This window comes from Tamandua tetradactyla, chromosome X (assembly GCF_023851605.1).
Source record: "Tamandua tetradactyla isolate mTamTet1 chromosome X, mTamTet1.pri, whole genome shotgun sequence".
Lineage (NCBI taxonomy): Eukaryota > Metazoa > Chordata > Mammalia > Pilosa > Myrmecophagidae > Tamandua > Tamandua tetradactyla.
In genome coordinates this window covers 72,657,835-72,682,393 of record NC_135353.1, presented here as the reverse complement: position 1 = coordinate 72,682,393, position 24,559 = coordinate 72,657,835, and the positions used below count along the sequence as shown (strand labels likewise).

At 39.0% G+C, this 24,559-nt stretch overlaps 1 long non-coding RNA gene and 1 pseudogene across 4 annotated transcripts in view; one reads left to right on the top strand and one right to left on the bottom strand.

Annotated features, from left to right (window-relative positions):
* The window catches only part of LOC143670202 (uncharacterized), a 200,883-nt gene that overhangs the window by 90,205 nt on the left and 86,119 nt on the right, over nt 1-24,559 (bottom strand). The gene's annotated exons all lie outside the window — the stretch shown is intronic.
* On the top strand, nt 19,458-19,908 carry LOC143670942 (c-Myc-binding protein pseudogene; annotated as a pseudogene).

Genomic DNA, 24,559 nt, shown 5'->3' with positions numbered 1-24,559 from the left:
GCCTTAGATTGGACATTTCTGTAGTCTTGCTTTAATATGGATATTTTCATGGCCTTACAACTGTGAACTTGCAACCTATTAGGTTCCCCCTTTTAAAAGCTATTCTGTTTCTGGTATATTGCATTCAGGCAGCTAGCAAACTAGTAAACTGAGAAAAGCAAAGTTCTTTAATTCCTACTCAATATTGCTGGGTAGGAGCTTTCTGAATGTTTCCATACAGAAGTGACACACCCAATTGTGGGTGATAACATTTAATTAGATGGTTTCAATGGAGATGTGTCTCCATTCATTCAAAGTGGGGTTGTTTCCTGGAGCTCTTTAAGAGGGAACCATTTTTGGAAAAACCTTTAGCCCAGACAGTCAGAGACCTTTGGAGATGAAGAAGGAAAACACCCCAGGGGGAGCTGCATGAAACAAGAAGCCAGGAGAGAAAACTAGCAGACTTCACCATGTGCCCTTCTAGATGAGAGAGAAACCCTGAAATTCCCCTGCCTTCCTTGAGTGAATATAACCTCTTCTTGGTGCCTTAATTTGGACTTTTCCACAGCCTTAGAACTGTAAATTTGCAACTTAATAACTTCCCCCTTTTAAAAGCCATTCTGGGGCAATGGTGGCTCAGTGGCAGAGTTCTTGCCTGCCATGCTGGAGACCCAGGTTCATTTCCCGGAACCTGCCCATGTCAAAAAAAAAAAAAAAAAAAAAAAGCTGTTCTGTTTCTGGTATATTGCTTTCTGGCAGCTTACAAACTGCAACAGGATTTGGGACCAGAGAAGTGGGTTGCTGCTGCAGTTTGCAAATACCAAACATGCTGGAACAGCTTTTTAAATTGATAAGGGGGAGGGAGGGCAAGATGGTGGCTTAGTGAAGTGTGGAATTTAGTTAGTCCTCCCGAGCAGCTAGTAAATAGCCAGGAACAGTACAGAATAACTGCTGAGGATACATTAGCAACCAGACACACAGCATACACCAGTCTGGACAAGGTGGACCAGCTGAGACACCACACAGAACTATAAGTCCCCAAAGCCACAGAGGCCAGAGCCCCTACCACACAGTTGCAGCAGGCTGGTTCCCCCAAGGGGTTAGCTCAACCAAATTCCACTTGTGGAATAAATTAACAAATTCTGACTACTGTTAATAGGCCTCAAGCACAGAGGAACCAGCAATAAGCACTAAAGTTTATAGGAGTTTTTGTCCCAGGAGAGAGGGGGCAGGGCTGATGGAAAAAAAACAACACTGAGGTTTTTTGAGTTGGACAACACAAAATCCTGCAAAAAGGCTGTACCCCACAAAAAGGAAGCACATATAGCCTGGAGATATATACAGCCATGTACCAACTTCAGCTGTTGATTGAAAACCAGAGGAGTGGGGGTGCTGCTCTGAAAAGGATATTATTTTTTTCTTAGTTTCTACTACTTAACAGCTCATTAGATAGAAGTGGAAGCCTTCTCAGGCTCCAGCAGTGTCCCAGGAAAGGGCAGAATTAAGCTTGTCTGAGAGACAAAGCATCTAGTCAGGTGAAAGGAGTTAATTCCTAAAGTGTGTCTCTTTCCCAGGAGAAAGGTGCCACCCAGCTAAAGTAGAATTCCTCCCTCAAGGAACTGAGGCCCCAGGGAATAGAAAACTGAAGCAATGATGCCAACCTACAAACTTACTCTGTCTCAGCTACACCCATGGCAGGGAGAGTCTTCTGAAATTAAAGGCACCATATCACTTTACCGTAGTGGGAAGTCATAGGCAGACAACAGCCACATGCTGGGCAAAATAGGAAAAGCACACAGTCTAGAAGCTTTGTAGGAAAGTCTGTCAACATGCTAGGTCTCATCCTCAGGGAAAACTCTTGCAAGTAACTCTCTCCTCTTGAGATTTTGGACAGTCTGACTGAGGTCTATAATATCTGAGGAGGCCCTCCTCAAAAAAAAAAATGTCTCTATTATAGGCAGGGCAAGAAACAGAAAACCAAGAACTGAAAAATTCTGATCAGTTAAACAGAACCTATGTTAGAGGTCTAGAATAAGTTTAACTGAATGTCAAAGAAGAGATGGAGAGCAAAGCCAACCAGCAAGAACAAGGTAAAAGAGTGAAAACAACCTCTAGAATAAATGAATTAAGGAGATCAAATGCTTATATGCCAACAAAAAAATGATGATTCATACTAGGAGAATTGAACATATGGCCCAGTCAAAGAACACAGCAACAATTCAAATGAGATACAGGATTGAAACAACTAATTCAGGATATTTGAACAGACATGGAAAATATCATCAAAAATCAAATCAATGAGTTGAGGAAGGATATAAAGAAGGCATTGGCTCTCTAGAACATCAGCTAGCTCTATTTCCCTACCCCATATTATTCACAGCCCTGCCAACATGAAAAAGAGAATGGTCATAGCCCAAATAGCCCTAAAGAGTGGGAGAAAGATCAAAGGTGACAGTGGAGTTATAGAGAGAAGGTAGGGTTTAACAACTGAATATGATTGCTGAATCATTAAATTGATATTTCTTTTAGTCTCCAGTACTTAGAGCAGCTAGAAGTAAAAACCAAAAATTGTGGAATTGAAACCCATACCAAACTCTGAAATCTGTTCTACAGTTAATAAAAGTGATGTGCTTTGAAATTTATTCTTTTTTTGTATATATGTTATTTTTCACACACAAAAAAGGATTGTGATGATAAAAAATATTTATTCCTTCTAGCCACCTATATTCTGGAGCAGCAAGAAGGAACAATCTGAGATGATGGTATGGTAGCACAGGACAAACTCTGGGAGCTGTCCTGTAACTACTTGTTGAAGAGTGCTTTGAAAATTATTGTTTTTTCTTTCTTTGCTCTGTATACATGCTATATTATAAAATTTTAAAAAGTGAAAAAAAACCGGACAAACAAAAAGAAGAAATAGAAAGTTTGAAAAAATAAATCACAGAACTTATCAGAATGAAAGGCACACAGAAGAGATGAAAAAAGAAAACAATGGCAACCTACAACAGATCTGAAGAGGTAGAAGAAAGGATTAGTGAACTAGAGGACTGGACATCTGCAATTGGACACATAAAAGAAAATATAGGGAAAAGGATGGAAAAAAATATGAGAAGGGTCTCAGGGAAATGTATGGCAGCACGAAGCACATGAATATATTTGTTGTGGGTGTCCCCAAAGGTGAAGAGAAGGAAAAAGGAGGAGAAAGACTAATGGAGGAAATTATCACTGAAAATTTCCCAACTCTTATGGAAGACATAACATTACAGATCCAAGAAGTGCAGCATAACCCAAACAGAATAGATTCAAATAGATATACTCCAAGACACTTTCTAATCAGATTGTGAGATGTCAAAGAGGAAGAGAGAATTTTGACAGCAGCAAGAGAAAAGCAAACCATCACAGACAAGGGAAGCCCAATAAGACTATGTGTGGAGTTCTCAGCAGAAGCCATGGAGGTGAGAAAGCATTGGTATGATACCTTTATGATTCTAAAACAGAAAAATTGCCAACCAAGATTTCTATATCCAGCAAGACTGTCCTTCAAAAATGGTGATGGTGGAGTGCAATGGTGGCTCAGTGGTAGATTTTTCACCTGCCATGCTGGAAACCCAGGTTTGATTCCTGGAACCTGCCTGTGCCAAAAAAAAAAAAAAAAAAAAAAAAGCAAAAATGAGGGGAAACAAATGTCCGTTTGTGTCCTTGCCCTCATGTCCTCTGAATAGATACCTAGCAATGGCATTGCTGGATCATATGGCAGTTCTATACTTAGCTTCCTGAGGAACCATCAAACTGCCTTCCACAGCACTTGTACTATTTTACATTCCCACCAACAGTGGATAGTGTGCCTCTATCTCCACATCCTCTCCAGCACTTGTTCTTTTCTGTTTTTTTTTTTTGATAATGACCATTCTAGTGGGGGTTAGATGAAATTTTCATGTGGATGTTTATAGCAGTCTTACTACAATTGCCAGGAGATGGAAACAAACCAAATATCCATCAACAGATGAGCGGCTAAACAATCTGCAGTATACACATACAACGGAATATTGACACAGTTGTAAGACAGAATAAAGTCATAAAGCATGTAACAATGTGGATGGACCTTGAAGACATTAAGCTGAGTGAAATTAAGCCAGAAACAAAATGGTATGGTCTCACTGATATGAACTAACATTAATGTGTGAACTTGGAGAACTGAAGTTAAGAACACATGTTATCAGGAGATAGAAATAGAATAAAAATTGGGCAATTGGTGCTGAGGGAATACAGATTGTACAACAGGTCTGATTTGTAAAAATTCAGAAATGGATAGCACAATAGAACCTGATTATAGCACAATAACATAAGGACACTGAATGAAGCTGAATGTGAGTATGATAGAGGGAGAAGGGCTGGGGGCACATATAAAACCAGAAGAAAAGATAGAGGATAAAGACTGACATGGTATAATGTAGGAAAGTCTAGAGTGTACAATAATGGTGATTAAATATACAAATTTAAAAAATGGTTTTGCATGAGGGACAACAAATGAATGTCAGTATTGCAGGGTATTGAAAATAGTATATGAGGAAAAGTACAACCAATATAAGCTAGGGTCTAGTGTCAACAGTAACTGCTTCCACTGAATGTAACACAGGCATTATGCCAAAACTGAATGTCAACAGGTGGGGAGATTTGGAAAGGGGTATGGATTCTGTATGGAAGAAAAAGAAATGTCTTCAGATACAGTATGGTAGCAAAGGCATGGCCTAAGTTACAATGACTGAGGAATGGAAGGGGGAATTATGGTGTATACATACAATGGTCTACTGAGTGGCCACAAGAAGGAATGAAATTGTGATGCATGCAATTAAAAGAATGAACCTTAAGAGCTGTATATTGAATGAACTATCAGGAACAAAAAAACAAACATTATCATGCTTCATTCATATGAACTAACTATAATTTAAAAATTCAGTGAACTAAAAGTCGAGAGCATGGGTTATCAGGTTGGGGCTTATGGAAAAAGGTCCTAGATTGTAAGCTCTTATAGCAGTCACAAATATTCAGGAGGTATAACTGTTAATTATAAATTCTGAGATACTGAGCTGTTTGTATACAACATGGTCTTTCCCAGAAACTTTGGGTATTTATATGACACCTGAGACTCAGAGTCAGAGCTCTGAAGCTATGAAAGTCAGCAGTACCCCATATAGGAACTGTTTAAAAAGTTGAAAAAGGGGAGACTTCCTGGAAGATGGCCAACTAGACTAGCTTGAGCTTAGTCCTGCTCCATGGAAAAGTTAGAAGGGACAAAAGGGTGACTGAGATGGCAATTCAGGAGTGCGGCTGAACTGGGAGCAGCTTCTGCACCACATATGGCAGCCCTGGTTGCAGAGGCTGAGAAACTGAAAGGCAGAAAGCTGGACCCTGGCATGGAGGTGCAGAGCCACAGAGCCCATGGGAGTGCATGGATAGGAACGCGGGACTAGGAAGTGAGCAAGGCTGCATTCCTTGGGTGCACTACCCTCACCAGTGCAGGCCAGTAAATGTTGGCTCACCCCACACCCCAGGCACCTGAACCACATCACCCACTCCCATTCCCCACACTCTAGGCACACTGACCCCACCAGCCCCCAGTGCATGTACCTGCCCCACACCCCCATCCCAAGTGCAACCCAAACCACCTCACCTGCACACCTCCCAAGCACTACCTCCCACTCCCTGTTCCCTGCAGGCTATTGCCAGCACATAAACATGGTGAGTATTAGGCTCCATTCCTAGGCTACCTCTGCCCCCCCAACCCATAGTGTTGTCCAGCCTCACCTACCCTCCCTGAGCACTCCACATCCATTTATAGCAGTCCCAGGCCCACAAGTGTGCATGGGCCCCCAATCATGTCATTCAGCTCTGGGAACTGCACTTTACAGCAGTCCTAGAACCATGCATGTGCACAGACCTCAGACTCACATCCCAGCTCTGAGAAAGTGCCGGCCTGTACAGCTGGGTCACAACTGCCAAAAATCCATGAAGGCATAATGCTAACCTGCTGCCACATCTATATGCATGTGCACAAAGGGCCCCATGCCTTAAACCAGTACATCGCAGGGTTATGACCCCCAGACCAGTGCACCTGCTCAGCTACATCCTCCCTGGCCACAGGGCAGCAATGTTCACAAGCATCATTGTAACATCCCCAGCCTGCACCCATACCTGCCTGAAACAAATGACCACACTGAGTGCCCCACCCCGTGCCTGCTCCCTGCTGTACAACCATAGCACAAACACAAGGCCTTAGACTACTGAAAGACATCAATTCCCAAAATAAATCAATCAAGATATTTACATGCCATGAAGACAGCAGAAGACCACTAAACATATCATAATGCAGACAGATATAGCCCTGCCTAATGACCAAATGAAAACACCAGTGGAGACACAGACATGGGAACAACTACTCAAAGATGTTCATACAACTTTACTTAATAAAATAAGTGAGATAGCAAATGACATAAAGGAGATCAAGAAGACAGTAGAAAAGGACAAAGAGAAATGGGAAAGAATAAATTTAAAAATAGAAGATATTAAAGAGATTAAAGACTCTGTTGACCAAATAAAAAACATACTAGAGGCACACAACACCAAATTTGAAGAGAGAGAAGAAAGAATAAGTGATATAGAGGGCAGGATAATTAACTTCAAATACTCTAAACAACAAATGGCTAAAAAGATAGAAAAAACTGAATGGGAACTCAGGGAAATGATAGACAAAGCAAAGGGCACAAATATAAGAATCATTGTTGTCCAAGAAGAAGAGAGGAGTAAAGGACTAGGAAGAGTAGTTGATAATATAATGGGGGAAAACTTCCCAACCCTCATAAAGGACATAAATATACAAGTCAAAGGAGCCCAACAAACTCCAAGCAGAATAAATCCAAATAGGCCTTCCCCAAAGCACATACTAATTAGTATGTCAAATGTTGAAGAGAAACAGAAAATCCTGAAAGTGGCAAGAGAAAAACAATCTACTACATACAAGGGAAACCAAATAAGACTGAATTCATACTATTCAACTAGCACCCTGGAGGTGAGAAGGCAGTGATATGATATATTCAGGATCCTGAAAGAGAAAGACTTCCAGTCAAGAATTCTGTACCCAGTCAAACTGCCCTTCAAAATTGATGGAGAGATTAAAGTTTTCACAGTCAAAGAAGTACTGAAAGAATTTGTCAACAAGAGACCAGCCCTACAAGAAATACTGAAAGGAGTTCTGCCAGCTGAAAAAAAAAAGACAGGAAAGGGAGGTCTGAAGGAGGGCACAAAATTGAAGACTACCACTAAGGATAATTTAAAGAATACAAAAAGAGGGAAAATAATACATAGATCTGACAAATAAAGTAAAAAAGATAAGGTGGTGGGATCAAGACTTGCCTTTTCAGTAATAACTTTGAATGTTAATGGACTAAATGTAACATTTAAAAGACATAGATTTTCCATACAAGTTGTAACCAAAGGAAAGCAGAAGTAGCTTTACAAATAACAGGCAAAATAGACTTTAAATGTAAAGACGTTATAAGAGACAAAGAAGGACACTATATACTAATTAAAACGTCAATTCACCAAGAAGATAAAACAATCAAAATTTTTATGCTCCCAATCAAGGAGCTCCAAAGTACATTAGACAGACATTGGCAAAACTGAAGGAAGTGATACATATTTCAACAATAATAGTAGAAGACTTCAATACACACTCTCCTCTGTAAATAGAACAACCAGACAGAAGATTAAAAAGGAAATAGAACTCTACCTGCTGTACCACCATGGTCCAACCGACATTAAAAGATTTATACACGATGACCAAGTGGGATTTATTCCAGGTATGCAAGGATGGTTCAACATAAGAAAATAAATTAATATAATACACCATATCAACAAATCAAAGCAAAAACATCACATGGTCATCTCAATTGATACAGAAAAAGGCATTTGACAAAATTCAACATCCTTCCTTGATCAAAACACTTCAAAGGATAGGTATAGAAAGCAACTTCCTCAACATGATAAAAGGAATAAATGAAAATTCCACAACATAATAATCCTCAATGGGGAAAGACTGAAAGCTTTCCCCCTAAGATCAGGAACAAGTCAAGGATGTCCACTGTCACCACTGTTAAACATTGTGTTGGAAGTTCTGGCCAAAGCAATGAGACAAGGACAAGAAATAAAAGGCATACAAATTTGGAAAGGAAGAAGTAAAACGCTCACTGTCTGCAAATGATATAATCCTATATGTTGAAAACCCCCCAAAAATTCACAGTAAAGCAACTAAAGCTAATAAATGAGTACAGCAAAGTGGCAGGGTACGAGATCAACCTCTCCCAAAATGAGTAGTGTTTGTATTCACTAATAATGAGCAATCTGAGTAGGAAATCAAGAAAAAATCTCCATCTACAATTGCAACCCCCCCCAAAAAAAAATTCAGGAGTAAATTTTACTGAGGATACAAAAGACCTATACACAGAAAACTACAAGAAATTGCTAAAAGAAATCATGGAAGACATAAATAAATGGAAGGGCATACTGTAGTCATAGAGTGTAAGACTAAATAAAGTTAAGATGTCAATTCTACCTAAATTGATTTATAGATTAAATGCAATACCAATTAAAATCACAAAAACTTACTTTGCAGAAATAGAAAAACCAATAACCAAGTTTACTTGGAAGGGCAGAGTGCTCTGAATAGCTAACAATATATTGAGAAGAAAAATGAAGTGGGGGGTTTCACACTACCTGACTTTAAAGCATTCTATGAAGCTACAGTGGTCAAAATAGCATGATACTGGCATAAAAACAGATATACTGAACAATGGAATCAAATAGAGTGTTCAGATATAGACCCTCTCACCTATGGACAACTGATCTTTCATAAGGCAGTCAAGTCAACCCACCTGGGACAGAGCAGCCTCTTCAATAAATAGTGCTTGGAGAACTGGATAGCCACATGCAAAAGAATGAAAGAGGATCCATATCTCACACCTTATACAAAAATTAACTTAAAATGGATGAAAGACCTAAACATTAGCACTAAGACCATAAAACTTCTAGAAGAAAATGTAGGGATATATCTTATAAAACTTTAACAGGAGGCAGTTTCCTAGATCTTATATCCAAAGCAAAAGCATCAAAGAAAGAAATAGATAAATGGGAACACCTCAAAAGTAAACACTTTTGTGCATTGAAGAACTTTGTCAAGAAAATAAAAATGTAGCCTACACAATGAGAGACAATATTTGGAAACCATATATCAGATAAGAGTTTGGTATCTAGAATATACAAAGAGATTCGTTGACTCAACACAAAAATACAAACAACCCAATAAAAATATGCACAAAAGACATGAACAGACACTTTCCAGAAGAGGAAACCCAAATGGCTAAAAGGCACATGAAAAGATGCTCAATATCACTGGCTATAGGGAAATGGAAATGGAAACCACAATGAGTTATCATCTGACACCCACTAGAATGGCCATTATCAAAAAAAAAACAGAAAACAAGAGCTGGAGAGGATAACCACTCTGGAAAGCAGTTTGGTGGTTCCTCAGGAAGCTAAGTATAGAACTGCCATATGATCCAGCAATCCCATTCCTAGGTATCTATTCAGAAGACACGAGGGCAAGGACACAAACAGACATTTGCACAACATTTATAGCAGTATTATTTACAATTACCAAGGGATGGAAACAGCTCAATGTCCATCAATGGATGACTGCCTAAACAAGCTGTGGTATATACATACAATGGATTATTACACAGCTGTAAGACAGAATAAAGTCATGAAGCATTTAACAATGTGGGTGGATCTTGAGAACATTATGTTGAGTTATATTAGCCAGAAAAAAAAGGATAACCACTGTATCGTCTCACTAACATGAACTAACATTAATGCATGAACTTGGAGACTTGAAGTTAAGGACACAGATATCAGAAGATAAAAATGGGATAGCAATTGGGCAATTAGTGCTGAAGGAATACATATTGTGCAACAGGACTGATTATAAAAATTCAAAACTGGATAGCACAATACTACCTGATTGCAGCACAATAATGTAAGCACACTGAATGGAGCAGAATGTGAGTATGATAGAGGGAGAAAGGCTGGGGCCACATATGAAACCAGAAGGAAAAATAAAGTATAATGGATAACACGGAATAATTTAGGAATGGCTAGAGTGTACAATGATGGTGATTAAATGTACAAATTATAAAGTGTTTTCGCATGAGGGAGAACAGCTGAATGTCATTATTGCAGGAGGTTGAAAGTAGATGGTATAAGGGAACAAGTACAGTCTAGTAACCTTGGGTCTATAGTCAACAGTAACACCGCAATATGCTTCCACTGAATGTAACAAAGGCATTGTGCCAAAATTAATGTCAACAAGTGGGGAGATTGGGAAAGGGGTATGGGTTCTGTGTAGGAAAAAAGGAAATCTCTCCGTATAGAGTATGTTGGTGAAGGCATGTCTATACAATTAGGCTATTTTGTATGATGTGTGAATAAAACTGTTTAAAAACGAACAGAGAAAAACAACTGCTAGAGAAAAGGTGGAGAAAGAGATGCACCTATTCACTGTTGGTAGGAAATCTGAGAGGTGCAGCCCCTTGGAGGGCAGTGTGGTGGTTCCACAAGAGGCTAGAGGTGGGTTTGCCATACGTTCCTGAAACCCTATTGCTCAGTATATACCTGGAAGAATGGAGTATGGGGACTCGAATGAACACTTGTACACTGGTGTTTCAGGTGGCAGTGTTCCCCATCCTCAAGGAATGGAGGTAGCCTAAAGACACAATGACTGAGGAATGGAAGGGGGAACTGTGGTGTACACATACAATTGACTACTGAGCAGCTGCAAGAAGGAATGCAGCTGTGAGGCATGCAACTAGGTGAATGAACCTTAAGAGCTGTATGTTGAATGAAATGTCAGATGAAAAAGACAAATATTATAATGCCTCAATCATATGGACTAACTATACTATAAAAATTCGGTGAACTAAAGTCAAGAGCATTGGTTATCAGTTTTGGACTTATTGTTAAGTGTCCTAGACTGCTCTTATCGCAGTCACATAAATTCGGGAGATGTAACGGTACATTCTAAGTTCTGAGATACTGAGCTGTTTGTATATCACATGGTCTTTTCCAGAAACTTCAGGTGTGTATGTGACACATGAGACTCAGATTAGAGCTCTGAAGGTATAAAAGTCAGCAGTATCCCATACAGGAACTATTGAAAAAGTGATCAGATATTGAGTGGAGATATGAATGAAGCTTATCTGAATAAGACTAAAGTATATCAGAAGTATGGGTAAAGGATGATATCATCCAAATTTTAAAACTTCAACTTCTGAGTGTGGTTAAAGGGAGAGATGTTTATTTGGTGCAAAATTCATATTTTGGGTAGTGCATTTCCTAATATAACTTGTATGGTCAGCTTAGTCAAACACCATAAGTACATGGAATCTTGAATAGGGCATGAGATTTTGTTGGTTTCTCCAGGTTAGTGTGATGCTGCAATAAATCCCTGAGTAATCTGGGCAGTAAATAAAGAAATATATGCAAACTTCCCTTGGGGGAATGGGGAGAAATGAGAAAATATTCAGCTTCCCTATTTGTAGAATTTCTGATATTCTTGCTAACAGCAGGGACAACCAAATCAATAGGCTGAGCCCTTGATCTTGGGGTTCATCCCTATGAAATATATTCCTGGAAAGGATAGGCTAAACTTACTTAAAATCAGGCCTAAGAGTCTCCTGCAGAGAAGCTCTTTTGTTGCTCAGATGTGGCCTCTCTCTCTCTAAGCCAACTCAACAGGTAAACCCATTGGGTGGGACATGACTCCCAAGGTGCAAATCTCCCTGGCAACATAGGACAGAAAGGTGGGATGAGCTGGGACCCAGCATCAAGAGATTGAGAAAGCATTCTTGACCAAAAGGGGTAGAGAGAAATGAGACAAAATAAAATTTCAGTGGCTGAGAGATTTCAAGCAGAGTCAACAGGTTATCCAGGAGGTTATTCTGATGCATTATATAGATATCCTTTTTCAGTTTATGGTGTATTGGAGTGGCTAGAGGGAAGTACCTGAAACTGTTGTGCTGTGTTCCAGTAGCCTAGATTCTTGAAGATGATTGTATAAACACGCAACATTTACAATGTGACTCTGTGATTGTGAAAAAGCTTGTGTCTAATGCCCCTTATATCCAGGGTATGGACAGATGAGTAGCAAATATGGATATAAATTAAGTAATCAACTAATTAATAGGGGAGATAAAGGGCAAAATAAATTGGGTAGATGGAAATGCTAGAGGTCAATGAGAGGGAGGGGTAAGGTATATGGTATGTGTGAGTTTTTTCTTCTTATTTCTTTTTCTGGAGTTATGCAAATGATTTTAAAATGATCATGGTAATGAATACACAACTATGTGATGATATGGTGAGCCACTGATTGTATACCGTGTATGAAATGTATGTGGGTGATGATTTCTCAATAATAAATATTTTTTAATTTAAAAATAAAATGGAAAAAAAGGAAGATTTTGGAGGAGTTGTGAGGAGCTTGATAGAGAAGGCCAGGAATGATTTGAAGAGACGGTGAGATGGTAGAAATGTGGACTCTAAATGTACATTTTTTTTAACATGGGCAGGAACCAGGAATCGAACCCGGGTCCTCTGGCATGGCAGGCCAGCATTCTTGCCTGCTGAGCCACCGTGGCCCACCCTCTAAATACACTTTTGATAAGGCATTAGACAGAAACGATACAGATGTTATTGCAAACTAGAAGAAAGTAGATCCTTGTTTTAAAATAGCAGATAATCTGGCAGAATTAACTAGTGGCTTTTGCAGGAAAGCAGATTATAAAAGCCATGAACATGGATTTTTACAGAAGACATTTCCAAACTAAATGGGGAAAGTGCAGCTTGGTTTCTCCTCGCACCTTATAGTGAAATGTGGCAGGAAAGAGATAAGATGAGAACTGAACTCTTGGGTATAAAAAACCACAAATTAATGGTCTGGAAAATTCTTGGGTTCCAGAAAGGGAAACCCCAGAGAATAGCGCCCCATATGAGGATTTAACAAATGTGGAACCAGTCAGCCATTTCACAAAGGGCCAGGATTGGAGATGGAGTTATCCAGGAAGGATTTGTTGAAACTCCTTTTGTCTGATGGGCATGATCTTTGCCTCCTACATAGAAAGCCAACAAGAGTGTTGTGGGATCTGTATAAATGGAACCACTGTCAGTTTGGACTAAAAGGTTCAAGACAGGCACAAAGTGAAGGTAGGATGTCTTCAGAGGCAGAAACATGGAGGCTGAGGTCTGAAGTCTAGAAACCTCCAGCCAGGAGAGTGGATCACCCAAGTACTTGGAGAGAGTGAGTTTGCCCCAAAGGCAGAGGATGGGCCTTGCACCTAGCTGCAGTGGAAGAGTCATGCTGCCTCAGGCCTTGGAGAGGGGGCAGCACATTCTTTGGGGATTGGGGAGAGCCTGGTTACCACCACATGGAGGGGTTGAACATGTGCCCTGGAGATGGCAGAGAGCCAGGGTGAGGCCCAATGCTTGGAGAGGGTGGAGCCAAGAAAAAGATGGTCTCCCCAGTGTCTCCCAAGGTGGCAATGGGAGAGAGAAAGGCTGTTGTGTAGGCCTTTGGAAAGTGTGGGGCTTCAGCTTTCTAAAGCCCCCAAAATAAATGATGCTTAGACTTTGAAATCTAATGGAATTTGCCCTGCAGGTCTTTGAAACTCCTTGGGTCAAGTGATGCCTGTGTTCCTTCAAATTTCTCCGTATGGAAATGGCAATATGTATCTTATAACTGTGCCTCCTTTGTTTGTTGGCAGGAAGTAACTTGCTCTGACTTTTACAGGTTCAGAGCCAGGGGAGAATTTTGCCTTAGGACAGACCATGTCTGTAGCTGACTTTGATGATATTTTATACTGTTTCTAATTTTCTATTGCATTTGTACTATTACTAAGATTATTTAAGGCTTTCTGATATTGTGAGGGAATGAATGTATTTTGCATTTGGAAAGAACATGTCTTTTGGTGTTCCAAATGGTGGAATGTGCTGGTTTGAATGTGTTGTGTACCCCAAAAAAGTCAAGTTCTTTAATCCTCATTCAATATTGCCAGGTGGGACTTTTTTATTCTTTCCATGGAGATGTGCCCCAAAATTACCAATTGTGGATGGTAACTTTTCCTTAGATGGTCGCCATGGACATGTGTTTTCACCCATTCAAGGTGGTGTTTGCTTACTGGAGCCGTTTAAGAGGGAATCATTTTGGAAAAACTTTTAGCCCATGTAGCTAGACACCTTTGGAGATGAAGAAGGAAAATGCCCTCAGAGGAGCTTTATGAAACAAGAAGCCAGGAGAGAAAACTAGCAGACATCACCATGTGCCCTCCCAGGTTAGTGAAGATAACCTCTTCTTGGTGCCTTAATTTGGACATTTCATAGCCTTAAAACTCTAAACATGCAACTTAATAAATTCCCCTTTCAAAAAAGCCATTCTGTTCACTAGAGTAACTTTCCAGAGACCTACAACCTCCAGATAAGTCCTGAAACCTAGTCCAGCCTCTCCAGAACATCAGATGGTTTCATCTTCCTACCCCATATTAGTGACAGACCCTTCCAATAGCAAAAATTTAGAATTTCCATAGCCCAAATGCCCCTAAAGGGAGGTATGGAAAGACCAAAGGTGATAGTGGAATTATACATAGAAGATAGGACTTAATAAATGAATATGAATGCTGAATCATTGAATTCATATCTCCTTTAAGTCTCCAGTATTTTAGAGCAACTAGAGTAAAAACCTAAAATTGTGATATTATAACCCATGTCAAACTCTGAAATATGTTCTACAACTAATTGTGGTACAATTATTTGAAATTTATAGCTTTTCTCTCTATATATTATTTATCACAAAAAAAGGAAGGAAAAAAAGTCGACTGGGATGATAAAAAACTATTTAAGCCCTCTAGCCTCCTATATTCTGGAACAGCTAGAAGGAAAAATATCAGAAGATCATATGGCAGCCCATGACAAACTCTGGGATTGGTCCTGTAACCACTTGTTGAAGAGTGCTTTGAAAAAAATTGCTTTTTTATTTCTTTGCTTTGTATATATGTTATACTATACAATAAAAAACATTAAAAAAAAAACTACAAAAAAATACAGGGTTGGGGACAAGGGCAAGATGGCAGCTTAGTGAGGTGTGGAATTTAGTTCATCCTCCAGTTTTAGATCCAGAGCAGCTAGTAAACAGCCAGGAACAGTACAGAACAACTGTTGGGGCTACATCAGTGACTGGACACACAACTGAGACCAGCTAAGACCTCACACAGAACTGTAAGTCCCCCAAGTTATGGAGCCTGGCACCTCTACCCCACAGGTGAAGCAGGCTGGTTCCCTTAGGGGAAAGGAAACAGAATTTACAGCAGCAAGAGCTTAGCTCAACCAAGCTCCACATGTGGAATAAATTAACAAATTCTGACCACTGAAAATAGGCTCCCAGCACAGTGAAACCAGGAATAAGCATTAAAGGTACTAAGAGCTTCTGCCCAAGGAGAGAGGACGTGGGATTATGGAAAAAAAAAACCCTGAGGCTTTTTGAGCTGGACAGCACAAAATATTGCAAAAGGGCTAGACATCAGGTCCCTGGAAGATGGCAGAATAGGATCAGTTGAGTTCATCCCTGCTCCAACGAACAGCAAAAGAAAGGATGAGAAAGCAACTGAGATAGCAATTCCAGGGTGTAAGTGACCCAGAAGGGCCTTCTACATGGCATAGGGAGGCCCTGGTAACAAAATCTGAAGAACTGAGACAGAGAACCTGAGACCATCCACCTGGTGGAAACAGCCTAATGAGCTCCTTTCCAAATGGAGTCATCAGGAGTGTACAGACAGGGAGACAGGGACAAGGAATGCTCTACCTCTGTGTCCCCCATGCTGCACCCTGCTCCTGTGATCCAAGATCTGCCTAATCTGTACCACATACACATGGCCCCCACATTGCCCCTCTACAACCCCACAACATGCACTCCTGCTCAAAGGCATCAGCATAGCTTCTCCAACCTGCACTGCAATGCATCACTGTACTGTTGTGCCCTACCCTGTACCCTTCATCCTGCTCCACATCCATCCTGCAAATACAAAGGTTTAGACTACTGAAGGAAAACAGCTTACAAAGTAAACTAATCAAGATAGTTACACACTGAGAAGACAATAGAAGATCATCACATATATCAAGATGCAGACAGATATAGTCCAGCCTAATGATCAAATTAAAACAAATCACACCAGGAAAATTGAAGATATGGCCCAGTCAAAGGAACAAACCAACAATTCAAATGACATACAGGAGCTGAAACAATTAATTCAGAATATACCAACAGACATGGAAAACCTCATCAAAACCCAAATCAATGAATTGAGGGAGGATATAAAGAAGGCAAGGAATGAACAAAAAGAAGAAATCGAAAGTCTGAAAAAACAAATCACAGAACTTATGGGAATGAAAGGCATGGTAGAGGAGGTGAAAAAAACAATGGAAGCCTACAATGGTAGATTTCGAGAGGTAGAACATAGGAATAGTGAACTGGAGGATGGAACATCTGAAATCCAGCAAGAAAAAGAAAATATAGGGAAAAAATGGAAAAATATGAGCAGGGACTCAGGGAATTGAAGGACAATATGAAGTGCATGAATATACGTGTTGTGGGTGTCCGAGAAGGAGAAGAGAAGGGAAAAGGAGGAGAAAAACTAATGGAGGAAATTATCACTGAAAATTTCCCAACTCTTATGAAAGACTTAAAATTACAGGTCCAAGAAGTGCAGCGTACCCCAAAGAGAATAGATCCAAATAGAAGTACTCCAAGATATTTACTAATCAGAATGTCAGAGGTCAAAGAGAAAGAGAGAATCTTGAAAGTAGCAAGAAAAAAGCAATCCATCACATACAAGGGAAGCCCAAAAAGACTATGTGTAGATTTCTCAGCAGAAACCATGGAGGTGAGAAGACAGTGGGATGAAATATTTAAATTATTAAAAGAGAAAAACTGCCAACCACGAATTTTATATCCAGCAAAATTGTCCTTCAAAAATGAGGGAGAAATTAAAACATTTTCAGACAAAAAATCACTGAGAGAATTTGTGACCAAGAGACCAGCTCTGCAAGAAATACTAAAGGGAGCAGTAGAGACCGGTACAAAAAGACAGAAGAGAGAGGTGTGGAGAAGAGTGTAGAAAGGAAGACTATGAGTAAAGGTAGGAAGAAGGAAAATTAGATATGACATATAAAATCCAGAAGGCAAAATAGTAGAAGAAAGTACTACCCATGCAGTAATAACACTAAATGTTAATGGATTGAACTCCCCAATCAAAAGACATAGGTTGGCAGAATGGATTGAAAAACAGAACCGGTCTATGTGCTGTCTCTACTCAAAGGACATGAGGGCAAGGAAACAAATGAACATTTGCACATCAATGTTTATAGCAGCATTATTTACAATTTTTACCAAGAGATGGAAACAGCCAAAATGTCCATCAACAGATGGGTGGCTAAACAAACTGTGGTATATACATACAATGGAATATTATGCAGCTGTAAGACAGAATAAAGTTATGAAGTATGCAACAACATGGATGGACCTTAAGGGCATTATGCTGGGTGAGATTAGCTAAAAACAAAAGGACAAATACTGTATGGTCCTCACTGATATGAACTGACATTAGTGAATAAATTTGGAATATTTCGTTGGTAACAGAGACCATCAGGAGATAAAAATAGGGTAAGATATTGGGTAATTGGAGATGAAGGGATACAGACAGTGCAACAGGACTGAATACAAAAACTCAGAAATGGACAGCACAATACTCCCTAAATGTAATACAATTATGTTAAAACACTGAATGAAGCTGCATATGAGAATGATAGAGGGAGGAGGGCTGGGGATATAAATGAAATTAAGAAGAAAGATAGACGATAAAGATTGAGATGGTATAATCTAGGAATGCCTAGAGTGTATAATAATAGTGACTAAATGTACAAGTTTTAAAAATGTTTTTGCATGAGGAAGAACAAAGGAATGTCATTATTGCAGGGTGCTGAAAATAGATGGTAAGTAATATTTTAAAATTTCAACGTATGTATGAGACTAAAGCAAAAAAATGTTTATTTGGTACTAAATTTATATTTTGACTAGTGCATTTCCTAATATAACTTATGTAGACAGCTTAATTGAACACCATAAGTACATGGAACCTTGTGTAGGACATGAAATTTTGTTGGTTTGTCCAGAGTGATGCCCCGATGAATCCCAGAGTGATTTGATCAGAGAGTGGAAAAGTATTTGCAAAGTCCCCTTCCAGGAATGGTGAGAATGGGGGAAAATTCAACCTCCCCAAGTTGAATTCTTGATATTCTCACAAGCAGTGTGGACAACCAAAGCTATAGGCTGACCTTCAAGTCTTGGGGTTTGTTCATATGAAACTTAACCCCACAGGGGATAGGTCAAGCCTACTTAAAATTAGGCCTAAGAGTCACCCCCAAGAGAACCTCTTTTGTTGCTCAGATGTGGCCTCTCTCTCCAGCCCACACAGCAAGCAAACTCACCACCTTCCCCCTATCTACGTGGGACATGACTCCCAGGGGTGTGGACCTTCCTGGCAACGTGGGACAGAAATCCCTGAATGTGCTGAGATTCAGTATCAAGGGATTGAGAAAAACTCTACAATGAGCTGAGACCCAGCATCAAGGGATTGAGAAAACCTTCTTGACCAAAAGGGGGAAGAGTGAAATGAGACAAAGTGTCAGTGGCTGAGAGATTCCAAACAGAGTCGAGAGGTTATCCTGGAGGTTATTCTTATGCATTAAGTAGATATCACCTTGTTATCCAAGATGTAATGGAGAGGCTGGAAGGAACTGCCTGAAAATGTAGAGCTGTGTTCCAGTAGCCATGTTTCTTGTGGATGATTGTATAATGATATTGCCTTCACAATGTGACTGTGTGATTGTGAAAACCTTGTGTCTGATGCTCTTTTTATCTACCTTGTTGACAGATGAGTAGAACATATGGAATAAAAATAAATAATAGGGGGAACAAATGTTAAAACAAATTTAGTTTGAAATGCTAGTGATCAATGAAAGGGAGGGGTAAGGGGTATGGTATGTAAAAATTTTTTTTTCTGTTTTTGTTTTATTTTTCTGTTGTCTTTTTATTTCTTTTTCTGAATTGATGCAAATGTTCTGGGAAATGATCATAATGATGAATATGCAACCATGTGATGATATTGTGAATTGCTGTGTGTATGTGTAGAGCGGAATGAGCATGTGTTGGAAATGTTTGTAGTCCTTTCTTGTAATTTTTTTTAATTAATAAAAAGTTAAAAAAAGAAAAATAAAGATAATCAATTAATGTAATACAGCACATTAACAAACCGGACAGGGAAAATGACATGATCATTTCGATTGATGCCAAAAAAACATTCAACAAAATTCGACCTCCTCTTCTGATAAAAGTACTTCAAAAGATAGGAATCAGAGCTACAGTCTTGGGTGCCAGCTACACCATGGCCACTGTCACTATAGCCCATTACAAAGCCACCAAGTGCAAGCAGTTCCAGAGGCACTTGGAGAAGTTGGGGTTGCTGGATATGTTGACTAAGGTGTTGGTAGCCCTACATGAAGAACCAGAAAGACCTAATAGTTCTTTGGATTTTTTAAAGCATCACTTAGGAGCTGCTACCCTAGAAAATCCAGAAATAGAACTGCTTCACCTAGAATTGGCAGAAATGAAAGAGAAATATGAAGCTATTGTAAATGAAAATAAAAAACTGAAAACAAAGCTTTCTCAGTATGAACCACCTCAGGAGGAGAAGCATGCTGAATAGGATTCTTCTCAATTGAAAAGACACTGAAAATGGTTTGTATAGTATATAGTCTTTTCTGAATAGATGCTATAGAACTCTTTTAATATGCTAAATTCAATTATCATACTTTATTATACACACAGAATCACCAATAAAAACTCAATATAACTTTCTTTGGGTCTTACAGCAGGAGAATCTAAAGTAAATCCTGAAAAAAATCTAAACAACCATCCCATAGTTTTCATTACCTTAAAAGACTTCTGATTAGTAATGATGGTACCGGCTGTATTTTAGCCAAAGAAGTTTAGTATGGGGATGTTCCTTGGTTTAGTTCAGGAAATGAGCACAGGTACAGCCATTCCTTAAAATGAGGATGACATAGTTGTTTATATTCCCTGCTGTTAGCTGGAGAGATCTGCTGTGACATAAGATGCATTTGCACAGCTTCCCATGAATCCTCTGCTCTTGTTTATATAATGCAGCATGAATAATTCTTCTTTGCTACCACTTTGCCTTAGATAACCATGTGTGCCAGTGTGAACTCTGACACCACATTTCTATTCTATGCAATTATGCCCTACCTGATAGAGTTGTCTTGCTTTGCTCTGTGCTTCAGTGAATCCTACTTGACATTGGCCTTTCTGTGTTTTCAATTTGTTCTAATAGCAGTTACCTTGATTGCAATTTATATAACTTTAAACAGGATTACATTTCCCTTTCCTTATCCTTAGAAAACTGCTTAGTTGAGCACAGAACAGAGGCAATATAAAATTATGGGTTCCCGCACAAGCTGGTATGAGAAGGGGAATGTGCCATATATCATGGAAGATTATAGTTTGTGGATATAATTATATAGTGCTTTTTCCCTCGAAGTATTTTTCTAGCCTTGAATTCATTTTATCTTCACTGTCCCTGTGAAGTAGGTAGGGCGCATATGAGGGGAGGTTGAGTACTGATATTTTAGGCCAAATACTGATATTAATACAAACCATCTACTAATTGTAGAACCTTGGCATATCAATTAACTTCTCTTAGGTTCACTTTTCTCATCTTTAAATGAGAAGAATGTCTGTGCTGCTTACCTCAAAGGGTTGTTGTGAGGGTCAAAGAAGAATGCATGTGAAAGACTTGTAAGTGGTAAAGCATACATATTTGTTTGTTAGTCTTTTTTCCTCTCTTTTGGAAGACCTACTGCCAGATGTTTTGTTTTATTAATCTCTTATTTTCTTCATTAACTGACTGACATTATTAAGAAGCAGTCATATTTCATGTATTCCATCACTGTTGTTACAGAAACTGTCTTTATTTTTCTTTTTTTTTTTTTTGCCAAAACACACATAGAAAGCAAAATTAATCCAATGAAAGCTTCTTTAACCAACAAAACTCACAGCATCTGCTGGAAACTGACCGATTCAGCTATAAGTGGATTTTAATCAGTCATACTGGCAAGAATGTGGCCAATGATCTTTGCCTCTTCTAGTCACAAGTTTGTTTGAAAGAAGGAGTCCAGATACTGCTGGTAGAATATTAACCAAAACTGATATCTACCATAATTTGAATGCCTCCAACAAGGACAGCAATGGGCTAAGTGCTGGGCATTATAAAGCTGAATGACTTGGAAATTATAAGAAATGTATATAAGCAACTGTAATATGGGACAGGATGTGCTGAGAACCATCTGAATAATAAAACATGGCCCCATGTGTGTTTTGGAATTAAAAAGAAAGATAGGAATCAAAGGTAACTTCCTCAATATGATAAAGGGCATATATGAAAAACTCATAGCCAGCAGCATACTCAATGGAGAGAGACTGAAAGCTTTCCCTGTAAGATTGGAAATAAGACAAGGATGCCCTCTGTCACCACTATTAGTCAACATTGAACTAGAAGTTCTAGCTAGAGCAATTCGGCAGGACAAAGAAATAAAAGGCATCCAAATTAGAAAGGAAGAAGTAAAATTTCATTATTTGCAGATGATATGATACTATACTTGGAATTTCCTGAGAAATCTACAAAGTTACTGGAGCTAACAAACAAACTCAGCAAGGTGGTGGGATATAAAATTAATGTGCAAAAATCAGTAACATTTGTATACACAAGCAATGACCTAATTGAGGAGTCAGTTAAAGAAAACTTCCATTCAAAATAGTAACTAAAAGAATCAATTACCTATGAATGAACTTAACTAGGTATGTAAAGGATTTATACACAGAAAGCTACTAACTTTGCTAAAAGAAATCAAAGAAGATCTAAATAGGTAGAAAGGCATTCCCTGCTCATGGGTAGGTGGCTTAAATATAGTTAAGATGTCAATTCTACCCAAATTGATCTATAGTTTCAATGCAGTACCAATCAAAATTCCAACAACCCACTTTGAAGACTTGGAAAAGCTACTAACCAAATTCATCAGGAAGGGAAAGAGACCCCAAATAACTAAAAGTATCCTAAAAAAGAAGACCTAAGTGCAAGTGTTCTGGTTTGCTAGCTGCTGGAATGCAATATACCAGAGACGGATTGGCTTTTAATAAAAGGGGATTTATTTTGTTGGTTCTTCAGAGGAAAGGCAGCTAACTTTCCACTGAGGTTCTTTCTTACGTGGAAGGCACAGGATGGTCTCTGCTGGTCTTCTCTCCAGGCCCCTGGTTTCCAACAACTTTCCCCGGGGTGACTTCTTTCTGCATCTCCAAAGGCCTGGGCTGAGCTGCTAGTGCTGAGATGAGGAATGCCGAGCTGCTTAGCTGTGCTACATTGTGATCTCTCATTTAAGCACCAGCCAATTAAGTCAAACGTCACTCATTGCAGCAGACATGCCTCCTAGCCGACTGCAGATGTAATTAGCAACAGATGAGATTCACCTACCACTGGCGCATGTCCACAGCAACAGAACTAGGTGCCTTCACCTAGCCAAGTTGACAACTGAATCAAACTACCACAGGGAGAATTAACACTTCCTAATCGTAAAACTTAAAATAAAGCCACAGTGGTCAAAACAGCATGGTACTGGCACAAAGACAGAAGTATTGACCAAAGGAATAGAACTGAGAGTGCAAAAATAGACCACCAGATCTGTTTTTGACAAGGGACCCAAATCCTCTGAACTGGGACAAATAGTCTTTTCAATAAATGGGCATGGGATAACTGGCCAAAAGAATGAAAGAGGACCCTTACCTCACACCCTATACAAAAATTAACTCAGGGTGGATCAAACACCTAAATATAAGAACTAGTACCATAAAGCTTCTAGAAGAAAATGTGAAACATCTTTAAGACCTAGTAATAGGAAGTAGCTTTTTAAACTTTATAACCAAAGCACAAGCAACAAAATAAAAATAGATAAATAAGAACACCTTAAAATCAAATGCAGGTGGTGCAACAGTGGCTCAGTGGCAGACTTCTCACCTGCCATGCCAGAGACCTGGGTTCATTTCCCAGTATCTGCTCATACAAAAAAAAAAAAAAAGAAAAAAATATCAAATGCTTTAGCACCTCAAAAGACTTTGTCAAAAAGGTGAAGAGGTAGCCAACTCAATGAGAGAAAATATTTAGAAATCACATACCAGACAAAGATTTCATATCCTGTATACATAAATAAATCATACAACTCAACAACAAAAGAACAAACAATCCAATTATAAAATGGGCTGAAGGTATTAATAGGCATTTTCTGAAGAGCAAATACAGATGCTCAAAAGCACATGAATACATGGTCATTTCATTAGCTATAAGGGAAATGCAGATCAGGACTACAATGAGATACTACCTCACACCTATCAGAACAGCTGCTATTAAACAAACAGGAAACTACAAATGTTGGAGAGGATGTTGAGAAATAGGGACACTTATGCACTGCTGATGGGAATGTATAGTAGTACAGCCACTATGGAAGACAGTTTGGTGGTTCCTTAGGAAACTAAATATTGAGTTGCCCTATGACCCAGCAATAGTACTACTTGGTATATACTCAGAAGAGCTGAAAGCAGTGACACAAAAAGACATTTGTACCCTGATGTTCATAGCAGCATTATTCAAAATCACCAAAGAGGGAAACAATCCAAATGCCCATCAACAGACGAGTGGATTAACAAAATGTGGTATATATATATATACGATGGACTATTTGGCAGCAGTAAGACGAAATGGCACCCTGAAGCACATGAGAAGATGCATGAGCTTTGAGGACATAATGCTGAATGAAATAAGTCAGATACAAGCGGATAGATAATGTATGACTCCACTTTTATTACCATGGTAAAGGTAAAATTAGAGGCTTATAATACAGAATATAGGGGATTTAGAGATATATAGAAGCTAGAGATGGGTGAATGGTTACCTAATGAGGTTGAACTCAAATGTAAGGGAATAGATAGAAGTGAACGTGGTTCTCTAGTGGGTCTATAAGTAATAGTACCATATTGAACGTAAACATGATTGAAAGAGGTTGTATAGAACTATGGTCACAGTACAAATATAAATAAGTTCATGCATGAAATACTTCAAATGTATGATTCTTGTACAAAGAGTGTTTAAGTTTAGGGTATGGGGGCAAACTGCTATTACATGCTATAAGATATGTTTAACAGGAAAACATCAGCAATACTACAGCACACCAGGGGTAAATAATGAGGGGAGGGACAAGAGTTAAGGGAAGGTCTAGATTTCCTATTTGGTGAGATTTTTTATTGGTTTTC